At 37.9% G+C, this 11,115-nt stretch overlaps 1 long non-coding RNA gene across 1 annotated transcript; it reads left to right on the top strand.

Moving 5' to 3' along the window:
- Positions 1-986: 986 nt before the first annotated feature.
- LOC308404326 lies at positions 987-8,965 on the top strand. The gene is made up of 6 exons (XR_013973098.1): positions 987-1,187; positions 1,440-1,548; positions 1,654-1,773; positions 1,916-2,077; positions 7,974-8,080; positions 8,814-8,965. It is a non-coding gene; the product is annotated as an uncharacterized lncRNA (long non-coding RNA).
- The last annotated feature ends 2,150 nt before the right edge of the window (positions 8,966-11,115 follow it).

The following is an 11,115-nucleotide window of genomic DNA, read 5'->3' as shown; positions in this document are numbered from 1 at the left end:
AGTTTGAGAAAACAACTCCCTTTACAGGTGCTGATAACGTCAAGGGCACAAAACAGCATAACCATTGATCCGTTAGGTTTCATAGCGAGACACGTGAAGTGGCAGAGCTGACATGACTGAACTGTGATGTTTGATGTGTGTTTGCTCTCCTGTGCACAGTAATAAATAGCATGATCACAGCTCTTTCTGTGTTGCAGACTTTATTAAAAAAATTCCATGACATCTACTATAACTGAACCAACCTGGTGCTCTTCATTTATGGAGGCTGTTGAGTCTGAATGTTGGATGTTGTGTATCTCGTGTTCTCTGGGCTTTGTTGTCCTCAGTCTTTTTGCAGGATCAGAAAACAAAACCGGGAGGCGCGTAAATGTTTCTTCTCCATGATGTTTCTTCAAATGTTTCTTCTGGATGATGATATGACCGTGACACGGGATGCCACCTTTGGTCTTGTGACGAAGCAAAGCTCAGGAAGAAGTGTGATTAAATGGTACCCACATGTTGAGAAGGATGTACAGGGCACCTGCAGCCAAATCCAAGCTTCAGCTTAGTTGTAGTTGCAGAATGCTATAGGACTGAGACATCTAAGGCATCAAATGTTTGATTAAACGGATGAAAAAGAGAAGTTTTTTCCCTATAATTATCACTTCTTAAAATCTGTAGCAACTTCAAGTCTGTCAGCATGCTGAGCATGCTCAGAATGTGACAATATATTTTTGTTCAATATTTAATTTCTTTCAGTTGCAATTGTTAAATGAAAAAATATATATTCTTATAATTTAGCAAACGAATTTATCAAAAAAAAAAATACATATATCTGTATTAGTTTTAGTAAATTAATTTGACACCTGTATTGAAAATACCATATTGTATTCATACAGAATCAGTATGGTATCATTGTTTGTCTGTTCACTGATTGTTGAAGCTAAGAGCTACTTTGATCTGTTTAGATCTAAAGTATCCAAAGTTGAGTTCTAATGTTTCTTCACCCCTGTGTGTGTGATATGTGATTTCCTACATGCTGGCAGAGCAGAGCAGCAGTTTGTGCTCACAGATGGTGACGGTGTGGAGAGACGGTGGTATTTCCTCAGAAGAACCAGCAGAGTCACAAAGGACACCAGTCCATCTCACCACCTTGACTTGCTGACTGATGTTCGTCTGCACTGCACAGAGGAAATCAACTGACCGAGGTTTGTCCAGTGACGTGTTATGAAATGTATATTTGTTTTATGCTTACAGATATGTTTTTCTTGACAGAGGCTCTGCAGAGGTTAGACAAAGCAGAGAAAACATGTGCTTTACATTTTACTGTGATTTATTGAGATATTTGTTGCCTGATGTTCAGCAGGAATGGAGAAATAGAATCAAAGGGAGATGTTTTTCCTGTTTTTGTAATGATGTAAGTAAATCTTCAATATTATTTATTTGCTTGGTTATATTAGGAGCGTTTCTGAGTGAGGGGGAGAGGAGTCATCATCCAGGTAAAGTGACGTGGATCAGTGGATACACTTGTCTCCCCTTTAAAGGAGACGATCCAAGTCATCCTTAAATGTTAGTGCTTTCAAATACACAAACATTTTTAAAGGACAAAAATGAACATCCAACTTTGACTGTAATACAAAATAAATCTTTGCATGTGTGTTTTCAAACTCTCAGATGGGCAGTATATCAGTCTTGGACTGTCTAACCTGCCGGAGCAGCACTGAATGACCACCGCACGAGCATGTTCCTGCAACATTCAGCATCTGATCCTTCATCTGTGTGCTTCTGCTTTTGGTAAGTAGAGTTACCCAACTCCAGTAACTCTAAACACATGCCATCCATTTCTAACGGCCTGGTTACTTCCTGTCAGTTACTTTAGAAACCATGTGGTCACCTGACCTAACACTGTTTCTTCTTCTTCCCCTTAATGTTGAAGTGTCAAATGTCAAACAGCTGGAGAGGAAACTACACCAGTGTACTGGGATGTTTCAGCAACACGTGCCAGATGCTGTTCCTTCATGGTGACATCACCAGAGACAGTCCCGCCCACCTCAGGACCCATTGATTATGATGATCTGATCCATCAAACCCCCAGCAGGTGAACTTTATTCATGACATAACACCGCAACAATGTAAAAAATTAAACAGCAACAGTCTAAATGTAAAGTGCATTCTAAAGTCCTCTTCAATAAATTGTATGCAAAGAGTCATTCAGGTCACTACAGAACCCAGAGTCTTCATCATTAAATCTCTGGTTGCTTCATTTTTTCTATCCTATATCAGATATTTTAAAGGTTAGCTTAGGTAAAGTTCCATTCTCATGGTGAGGCAAAATGCTTTATGTGTGTGTGTGCGTGTCATGAACGGCTATAAAAGGCCTATAATTAAAGAACAAAGTGGGGTTTGAGTTCGAGTTGCGGCAGACTGTCACTACTTGTAAATGGAACGCAGCCTTCCTACGGCGGACAGCTAATAACAGGAATCGGACGCGGTCCAGCCAAGTCCACAGCAACCACCATAGCAACCGCCTAGCATGACCTTAAAAACATATTCTGTCTTCATAACTATCAAAATCGTGAAATGATTTGCAAAGTGTGAAAGTGTTACAGCTGCAGAGAGCTATGGCGGTATCTATGGAAGCTGTTTACATAGCTAATAATATACGATGTAACCATGGAGACAGTCAGTCACTTGAGCTAGCGGTGCATGTTTACTACAGTGAATAAGGTGATTGAGTGCACAGCGTCCACACATAAACATGTTTGTCTGAGTCTTCTATCAAAAGTTACAGCGATTTTATATGAAGTTGTTCAAAAACGCTTTATTTCGCCAAGACAATGCGTTTCTCACTGTTACATGCATTTGAATGGGAAACTCGCCTGAAACAAAGTATAGGTTTTCATTATGTGAATAATTTTAAAATCTTAGCTCAAACGGCTGCAAAACCTGTTTGCCCAGCACGGGGATATTGAGTTCCATAAGATAAAGCCATAAACATGTTTGTCTGAGTCTTCTATCAAAAGTTACAGCGATTTACATGAAGTTGTTCAAAAACGCTTTATTTCGCCAAGACAATGCGTTTCTCACTGTTACATGCATTTGAATGGGAAACTCGCCTGAAACAAAGTATAGGTTTTCATTATGTGAATAATTTTAAAATCTTAGCTCAAACGGCTGCAAAACATGTTTGCCCAGCACGGGGATATTGAGTTCTATAAGATAAAGCCATAAACATGTTTGTCTGAGTCTTCTATCAAAAGTTACAGCGATTTATATGAAGTTGTACGAAAACGCTTTATTTCGCCAAGACAGTGTGTTTCTCACTGTTACATGCATTTGAATGGGAAACTCACCCGAGACAAAGTATAGGTTTTCATTATGTGAATAATTTTAAAATCTTAGCTCAAACGGCTGCAAAACCTGTTTGCCCAGCACGGGGATATTGAGTTCCATAAGATAAAGCCATAAACATGTTTGTCTGAGTCTTCTATCAAAAGTTACAGCGATTTATATGAAGTTGTACAAAAACGCTTTATTTCGCCAAGACAATGCGTTTCTCACTGTTACATGCATTTGAATGGGGAACTCGCCTGAAACAAAGTATAGGTTTTCATTATGTGAATAATTTTAAAATCTTAGCTCAAACGGCTGCAAAACCTGTTCTGTTTGCCCAGCACGGGGATATTGAGTTCTATAAGATAAAGCCATAAACATGTTTGTCTGAGTCTTCTATCAAAAGTTACAGCGATTTATATGAAGTTGTACGAAAACGCTTTATTTCGCCAAGACAGTGTGTTTCTCACTGTTACATGCATTTGAATGGGAAACTCACCCGAGACAAAGTATAGGTTTTCATTATGTGAATAATTTTAAAATCTTAGCTCAAACGGCTGCAAAACCTGTTTGCCCAGCACGGGGATATTGAGTTCTATAAGATAAAGCCATAAACATGTTTGTCTGAGTCTTCTATCAAAAGTTACAGCGATTTACATGAAGTTGTTCAAAAACGCTTTATTTCGCCAAGACAATGCGTTTCTCACTGTTACATGCATTTGAATGGGAAACTCGCCTGAAACAAAGTATAGGTTTTCATTATGTGAATAATTTTAAAATCTTAGCTCAAACGGCTGCAAAACCTGTTTGCCCAGCACGGGGATATTGAGTTCTATAAGATAAAGTCATGAATACGTATATCTGAATCTTCTATCAAAAGTTACAGCTATTTATATGAAGTTGTACAAAAACGCTTTATTTTGTCAAGACAGTGGGTTTTAGAGTCTTCATCACTAAATCTCTGGTTGCTTCCTTTTTCTATCCTATATCAGATATTTTAAAGGTTAGCTTAGGTAAAGTTCCATTCTCATGGTGAGGCAAAGTGCTTTATGTGTGTGTGTGCGGGTGTCATGAACGGCTATAAAAGGCCTATAATTAAAGAACAAAGCGGGGTTTGAGTTCGAGTTGCGGCAGACTGTCACTACTTGTAAATGGAACGCAGCCTTCCTACGGCGGACAGCTAATAACAGGAATCGGACGCGGTCCAGCCAAGTCCACAGCAACCACCATAGCAACCGCCTAGCATGACCTTAAAAACATATTCTGTCTTCATAACTATCAAAATCGTGAAATGATTTGCAAAGTGTGAAAGTGTTACAGCTGCAGAGAGCTATGGCGGTATCTATGGAAGCTGTTTACATAGCTAATAATATACGATGTAACCATGGAGACAGTCAGTCACCTTTTCTACAGTGAATAAGGTGATTGAGTGCACAGCGTCCACACTCTGCAGGGGGTAAAGACATTACTTCAATATTGTTTTATATTGATATATATTTGCCTTCTGTTGACCATCACCTCAGGTTCACCATTATAGTTTCAGCATACAAATGCACACTGTCTAAACACATTCAAAAACTCATGTCTCAGAGATAAGCACAGCTGTTCATGTTTGTCATTAGAGTTTTATTTGTAAGAAAATTATGAACTTCATATTGTGCATTAAATAAAAGAACATTTCACAACTCTGAGTCAACAGAAACAGGTAACAGAAATGTCTCTAATGTGTACAGTGTAGTGTAAGCATTAAAAGATCATAAAGGAAAATCTAACATTTATGTGAAACTAATTGTAATAAAAAATGAGCAGGTGCTTTATAGATTTAAAAGAAAGAATCTGAAAACAACACTTTTTTGGTCTAAATGATCAAAGTAGAAAACAGAACTGATGTTCAAGAACAAACCGTAGCTGCACTAATATTACACATCTCGATCGTTGTACTGAACAGACATGTTGCTTTTAAAACCACATGCAGTGTGTGACCATGACTGTTCACTGAGACCATGAACGCCACTTCGCTGAAGCATTCTTCTTCTTCTTCTTGCCATTAAATTGGAAGCAGAAGCAGCACGAGCTGATTTGATCTACTGAAAGGAAAAAGCAGAACATCTGAGTTGAAACCAGTCAGCTGAAATCATTAAGACAGGAACAAATTCAATGCAGTGGCTTAGCCTGTTACAACTGTTGATACAAGCTAAATACGGTTAACACACAGTGTCAGGGAGCTCAAGTGTGGGAACTAGTGGCTTTAGGTTTGTAGTCATTTAACTTTCATCCATTCATTCATTTAATTCAGGAGGAAGAAATGCCAGGTTGGTGCAGGCTGGTTACATGCATTTGGTCCCATGCTGTCTTTAATTAAATGACTTGGTTCATTTTATGGCTGGGCTGTATGTGGGGTTATATCATGTTATTTGGGCAGGAGTACCTGTCCCCTGTTAGACTTAGAAAGTTTCTCCATAAGTAGAGTTTCTAACTCTTCTAGCACATCTGTGGCTGACAGCTTTTTGGTGGCTCTTTTTACCCCACACTGGTTGTGAGTGTGTAAATAGCCCCACTAGTTATTTTGGGTTGCAGTTAACTAGGGAGGAAGGGGTGGGTATGCCATGATTAGGTGAATAACAATTATAAGTGATACATAAATTTCACAATGCATGCATATATCTCTATCAATTAAACCTGGCCTGAGGGCTGCCATTTTTTACATTCAGTTATTTCTCTTAGAAATGTTGGAACTAAATAATGAATGTGTTACAGTTAAAGTGAAACACTGGTCAGTGTAAATGGCTCATTGGGACACAGAAACCTTTAAATTAAACCTGATATCTAGTGTCAAACAATATCAAAGCTGTAAAAGATGTTTACATTCAGAATTTATAAAACTATGATTGTAAATAAATTCAAACAAGTGAGCTTTTCTCTTTGTGCTGAATATCAACACTGTGGTTTCTTAGACTGTAAGCTTTACTTTAGTGCAACCAGTTGCAGAAGCTGCCACTCCAAATGTCTTTTGATAACAAGAAAAAAATACCTTTTCAGTACACGGCCTGAAGTTCTTCTCCGACATCTTCTGCAATCGGCTTTGTCTGCTGGTTTGAAGACAATAAACCACAAAAAAGATGATTTAGTCACTTTGTCTGCGTCATGCAGCTCGAATGTGTCGTGTAACGATGTTGAATAGCCGTCGTTATCCCTCTGCTTTGAGCCTTTTATCAAAAGTTACAGCTAACTTCATGAAGTTGTACAAAAAGGCTTCATTTCGCCGAGACAGTGCGTTTCTGACTATTACATGCATTTGAATGGAGTTCTTGCACGAAACAAAGTATAAGTTTTCATTATGTGAATAACTTGTATTTTACACTGACCCTGGGTCAGTATCAACTTCATGAAGACAGCTGTAACTTTTGATAGAGGACTCACACACACACATATTTATGGCTTTGCCTTATAGAATTCAGCATCTCCGTGCTGAGGAAATAGGTTTTCCAGCTGTTTGAGCTAAGATTTTCAAGTTATTCACAAATTGAAAACCTATACTTTGTGTCGGGCGAGAACTCCATTCAAATGCATGTAATAGCGAGAAACGCACTAACGTGGTGAAATAAAGCGTTTTTCCATAAACTTCATAAAGACAGCTGTAAATTTTGAGAGAAGACTCACACACACATTGGGGGGATATTGAAGTCTATAAGATAAAGCCATGAATATGTTTGTCTGAGTCTTCTATCAAAAGTTACAGCAAGCTCTATGAAGTTGATGAGAAACGCTTTACTTCGCCAAGACAGTGCGTTTCTCACTGTTACATGCATTTGAATTTAGTTCTTGCCCGACACAAAGTATAGGTTTTAATTTGTGAATAACTTGAAAATCTTAGCTCAAACAGCTGCAAAACCTATTTCCTGAGCACTGAGATGCTGAATTCTATAAGGCAAAGCCATAAATATGTGTGTGTGATTCTTCTATCAACAGTTACAGCTGTCTTCTTGAAGTTGATACTGACCCAGGGTCAGTGTAAAATACAATCCTAGCTGTGTGAACAAAGCTTGGCTCCTTTAATCCTGCATGACAAACCTCAGGATGCAGGTTATTATTACTCTTTCCTGCTGGCACACCTGAGAGTCAGCTAGAAACTTACAGTGACGTGGACATCATGCAAAGACTGCCAGACTCTGTAATACTGTGAATGATCAGTGACTCAAGTTAACACTAAACTTTAAACGGTACCTCTGTGTCTCTGTGTGCTGAACATTTAGGATTGAGTCTGCATTGACTTTATTTATTGAGACTTTAATGTGCTAAAAGCAGGTTGAAGACAGCTCAGAAACATTTGAAGATTAAAATTTAGCATTATGGCTGCTGGTGGTTTGTAAAGCCTATACTCAGCTGTAGTTTTTGTTACTAATTTATGTTTGTTGTTGTTTAACACAGATTTCAGAAGAGCAAATATGCTTAATAGTTTAACTAGATTTCATTTGTCAGTGTGGGACTGCTGAGTCACCTGAAGAACTCATTTCATTCATTCTCCACATGATGTTCATATACAGAAATGTTTCACAGGAACTGGTTCCTCCCAAACTGTGAACTAGTGTGTTTCCATAGATTATCTCTGTATGAATGTACTTTTAAATGAAGGCAAGTGTTTGTCCTTTTTTGTTCCTCAGTTACAGTACGTGATATCTTGATATCAGGCGGTCAACACTGGGGGAAGACAAGAAGCAGACGTACTTCCAAGAGGGAGCTGCAGTGAGGACACAGCCAGGTCACTGAGGTCAGAGGTCAGAATCTGAAACAGCTCAGGTTTATATTTTAGGGGTTATAAAAAATCAAAATGTATTTATGAAGAAACCTTTAAATAATAGTCATAATTATGATTATTATAAGAAATATCAAACATTTAAGTGGATTTTCTGTTACACATATTGTATTAGCCCTGCAATAAACTGGCAGCCTGTCTTTGTCCTGTATCAGCTGGGATAGGCTTCATCCTCCCGCAACCCTGAATTGGATACATTGTATTCCAATTATGTAATCTGATCATTTACAAACTCAAGGTATCTAATCAAAATGTAAGTAATAATTATAAAATGGGAAAGCAGAAATAAGTGTGACATAAATGTAAATGTGTTAGCTGACATAGAGGACAGCTACATGTAGTCTGAAAAACCTTTGTTGTCAAGTTTGCAGGTATATCAGCACGAGACATTCTTACATAGAAGAGTCTGTTAAAGTCTCTAACTCAGCGAAGCATTATTGGTCCCGTCTGTTTGGATAAATATAGTAAGTTGATGTTTGTCCATTTATTGACACATTTTCTTAAGTGCTTATCCAGTTCAGGATCACAGTGGAGCTGCAGCTGGATATGTTCATTAAATAAACCTTACAAAAGTTAACAATAAACCTGCATCCATGTACGTTGTTGTCCACAGGATAAGAAAATCAAACTGGAACACTGTGGAACATGTTAATAAATGTTTGTGTGTTTATGCCTGTGTCTTTCACAGGAGGCGCTGGAAGGTTTCCCTAATAGTTCCTGGTGAATCAAAGCAGAACCATAAAGGTTGCTGGATTGCATGATGGCCTTACCCCTGAGCAGTCATCCTGTTAAAGGAGGAACCAGTTAGAAGCTGTTTTCAAAGTAGCTGAGCAGATTTCATCTCAAGTAAGCGATTAACTGTTTGTTCATCTGTTCTGCCACTTAAAGAGCATTTAAGGACGTCTTTCGAGTGTCCAGCTGAATTAATTCTACTGGCTCTCATGGTCATTTGTTATTATAGACATATTTTTCATGTTCATCCAGCTATTTAGTAAATTCTATCTATTTAGTAATATCCGTCAGCTATAAAATGTAATATAGATATAAAAAATATCTAAATATCTCCTGCACTTTATATTTTAATGATGTAAGTCTGTTATCGTGTTACATTAGCATTCCTCACATATCAATGAGATGCTGTACAGTACAATCCTACTGACGCAGCAGAGGGATAACGACGGCTATTCAACATCGTTACACGACACATTCGAGCTGCATGACACAGACAAAGTGACTAAATCATCTTTTTTATGGTTTATTGTCTTCAAACCAGCAGACAAAGCCGATTGCAGAAGATTTCGGAGAAGAACTTCAGGCCGTGTACTGAAAAGGTATTTTTTTCTTGTTATCAAAAGACATTTGGAGTGGCAGCTTCTGCAACTGGTTGCACTAAAGTAAAGCTTACAGTCTAAGAAACCACAGTGTTGATATTCAGCACAAAGAGAAAAGCTCACTTGTTTGAATTTATTTACAATCATAGTTTTATAAATTCTGAATGTAAACATCTTTTACAGCTTTGATATTGTTTGACACTAGATATCAGGTTTAATTTAAAGGTTTCTGTGTCCCAATGAGCCATTTACACTGACCAGTGTTTCACTTTAACTGTAACACATTCATTATTTAGTTCCAACATTTCTAAGAGAAATAACTGAATGTAAAAAATGGCAGCCCTCAGGCCAGGTTTAATTGATAGAGATATATGCATGCATTGTGAAATTTATGTATCACATATAATTGTTATTCACCTAATCATGGCATACCCACCCCTTCCTCCCTAGTTAACTGCAACCCAAAATAACTAGTGGGGCTATTTACACACTCACAACCAGTGTGGGGTAAAAAGAGCCACCAAAAAGCTGTCAGCCACAGATGTGCTAGAAGAGTTAGAAACTCTACTTATGGAGAAACTTTCTAAGTCTAACAGGGGACAGGTACTCCTGCCCAAATAACATGATATAACCCCACATACAGCCCAGCCATAAAATGAACCAAGTCATTTAATTAAAGACAGCATGGGACCAAATGCATGTAACCAGCCTGCACCAACCTGGCATTTCTTCCTCCTGAATTAAATGAATGAATGGATGAAAGTTAAATGACTACAAACCTAAAGCCACTAGTTCCCACACTGGAGCTCCCTGACACTGTGTGTTAACCATATTTAGCTTGTATCAACAGTTGTAACAGGCTAAGCCACTTGAGACACTGCATTGAATTTGTTCCTGTCTTAATGATTTCAGCTGACTGGTTTCAACTCAGATGTTCTGCTTTTTCCTTTCAGTAGATCAAATCAGCTCGTGCTGCTTCTGCTTCCAATTTAATGGCAAGAAGAAGAAGAAGAATGCTTCAGCGAAGTGGCGTTCATGGTCTCAGTGAACAGTCATGGTCACACACTGCATGTGGTTTTAAAAGCAACATGTCTGTTCAGTACAACGATCGAGATGTGTAATATTAGTGCAGCTACGGTTTGTTCTTGAACATCAGTTCTGTTTTCTACTTTGATCACTTAGACCAAAAAAGTGTTGTTTTCAGATTCTTTCTTTTAAATCTATAAAGCACCTGCTCATTTTTTATTACAATTAGTTTCACATAAATGTTAGTTTTTCCTTTATGATCTTTTAATGCTTACACTACACTGTACACATTAGAGACATTTCTGTTACCTGTTTCTGTTGACTCAGAGTTGTGAAATGTTCTTTTATTTAATGCACAATATGAAGTTCATAATTTTCTTACAAATAAAACTCTAATGACAAACATGAACAGCTGTGCTTAACTCTGAGACATAAGTTTTTGAATGTGTTTAGACAGTGTGCATTTGTATGCTGAAACTATAATGGTGAACCTGAGGTGATGGTCAACAGAAGGCAAATATATATCAATATAAAACAATATTGAAGTAATGTCTTTACCCCCTGCAGAGTGTGGACGCTGTGCACTCAATCACCTTATTCACTGTAGAAAAGGTGACTGACTGTCTCCATGGT

The sequence above is a fragment of the Rhamphochromis sp. 'chilingali' genome (assembly GCF_963969265.1).
Source record: "Rhamphochromis sp. 'chilingali' genome assembly, chromosome: 10".
Classification (NCBI taxonomy): domain Eukaryota; kingdom Metazoa; phylum Chordata; class Actinopteri; order Cichliformes; family Cichlidae; genus Rhamphochromis; species Rhamphochromis sp. 'chilingali'.
The sequence above is the reverse complement of the archived record's forward strand: the minus strand, read 5'-3'. Positions and strand labels throughout refer to the sequence as shown.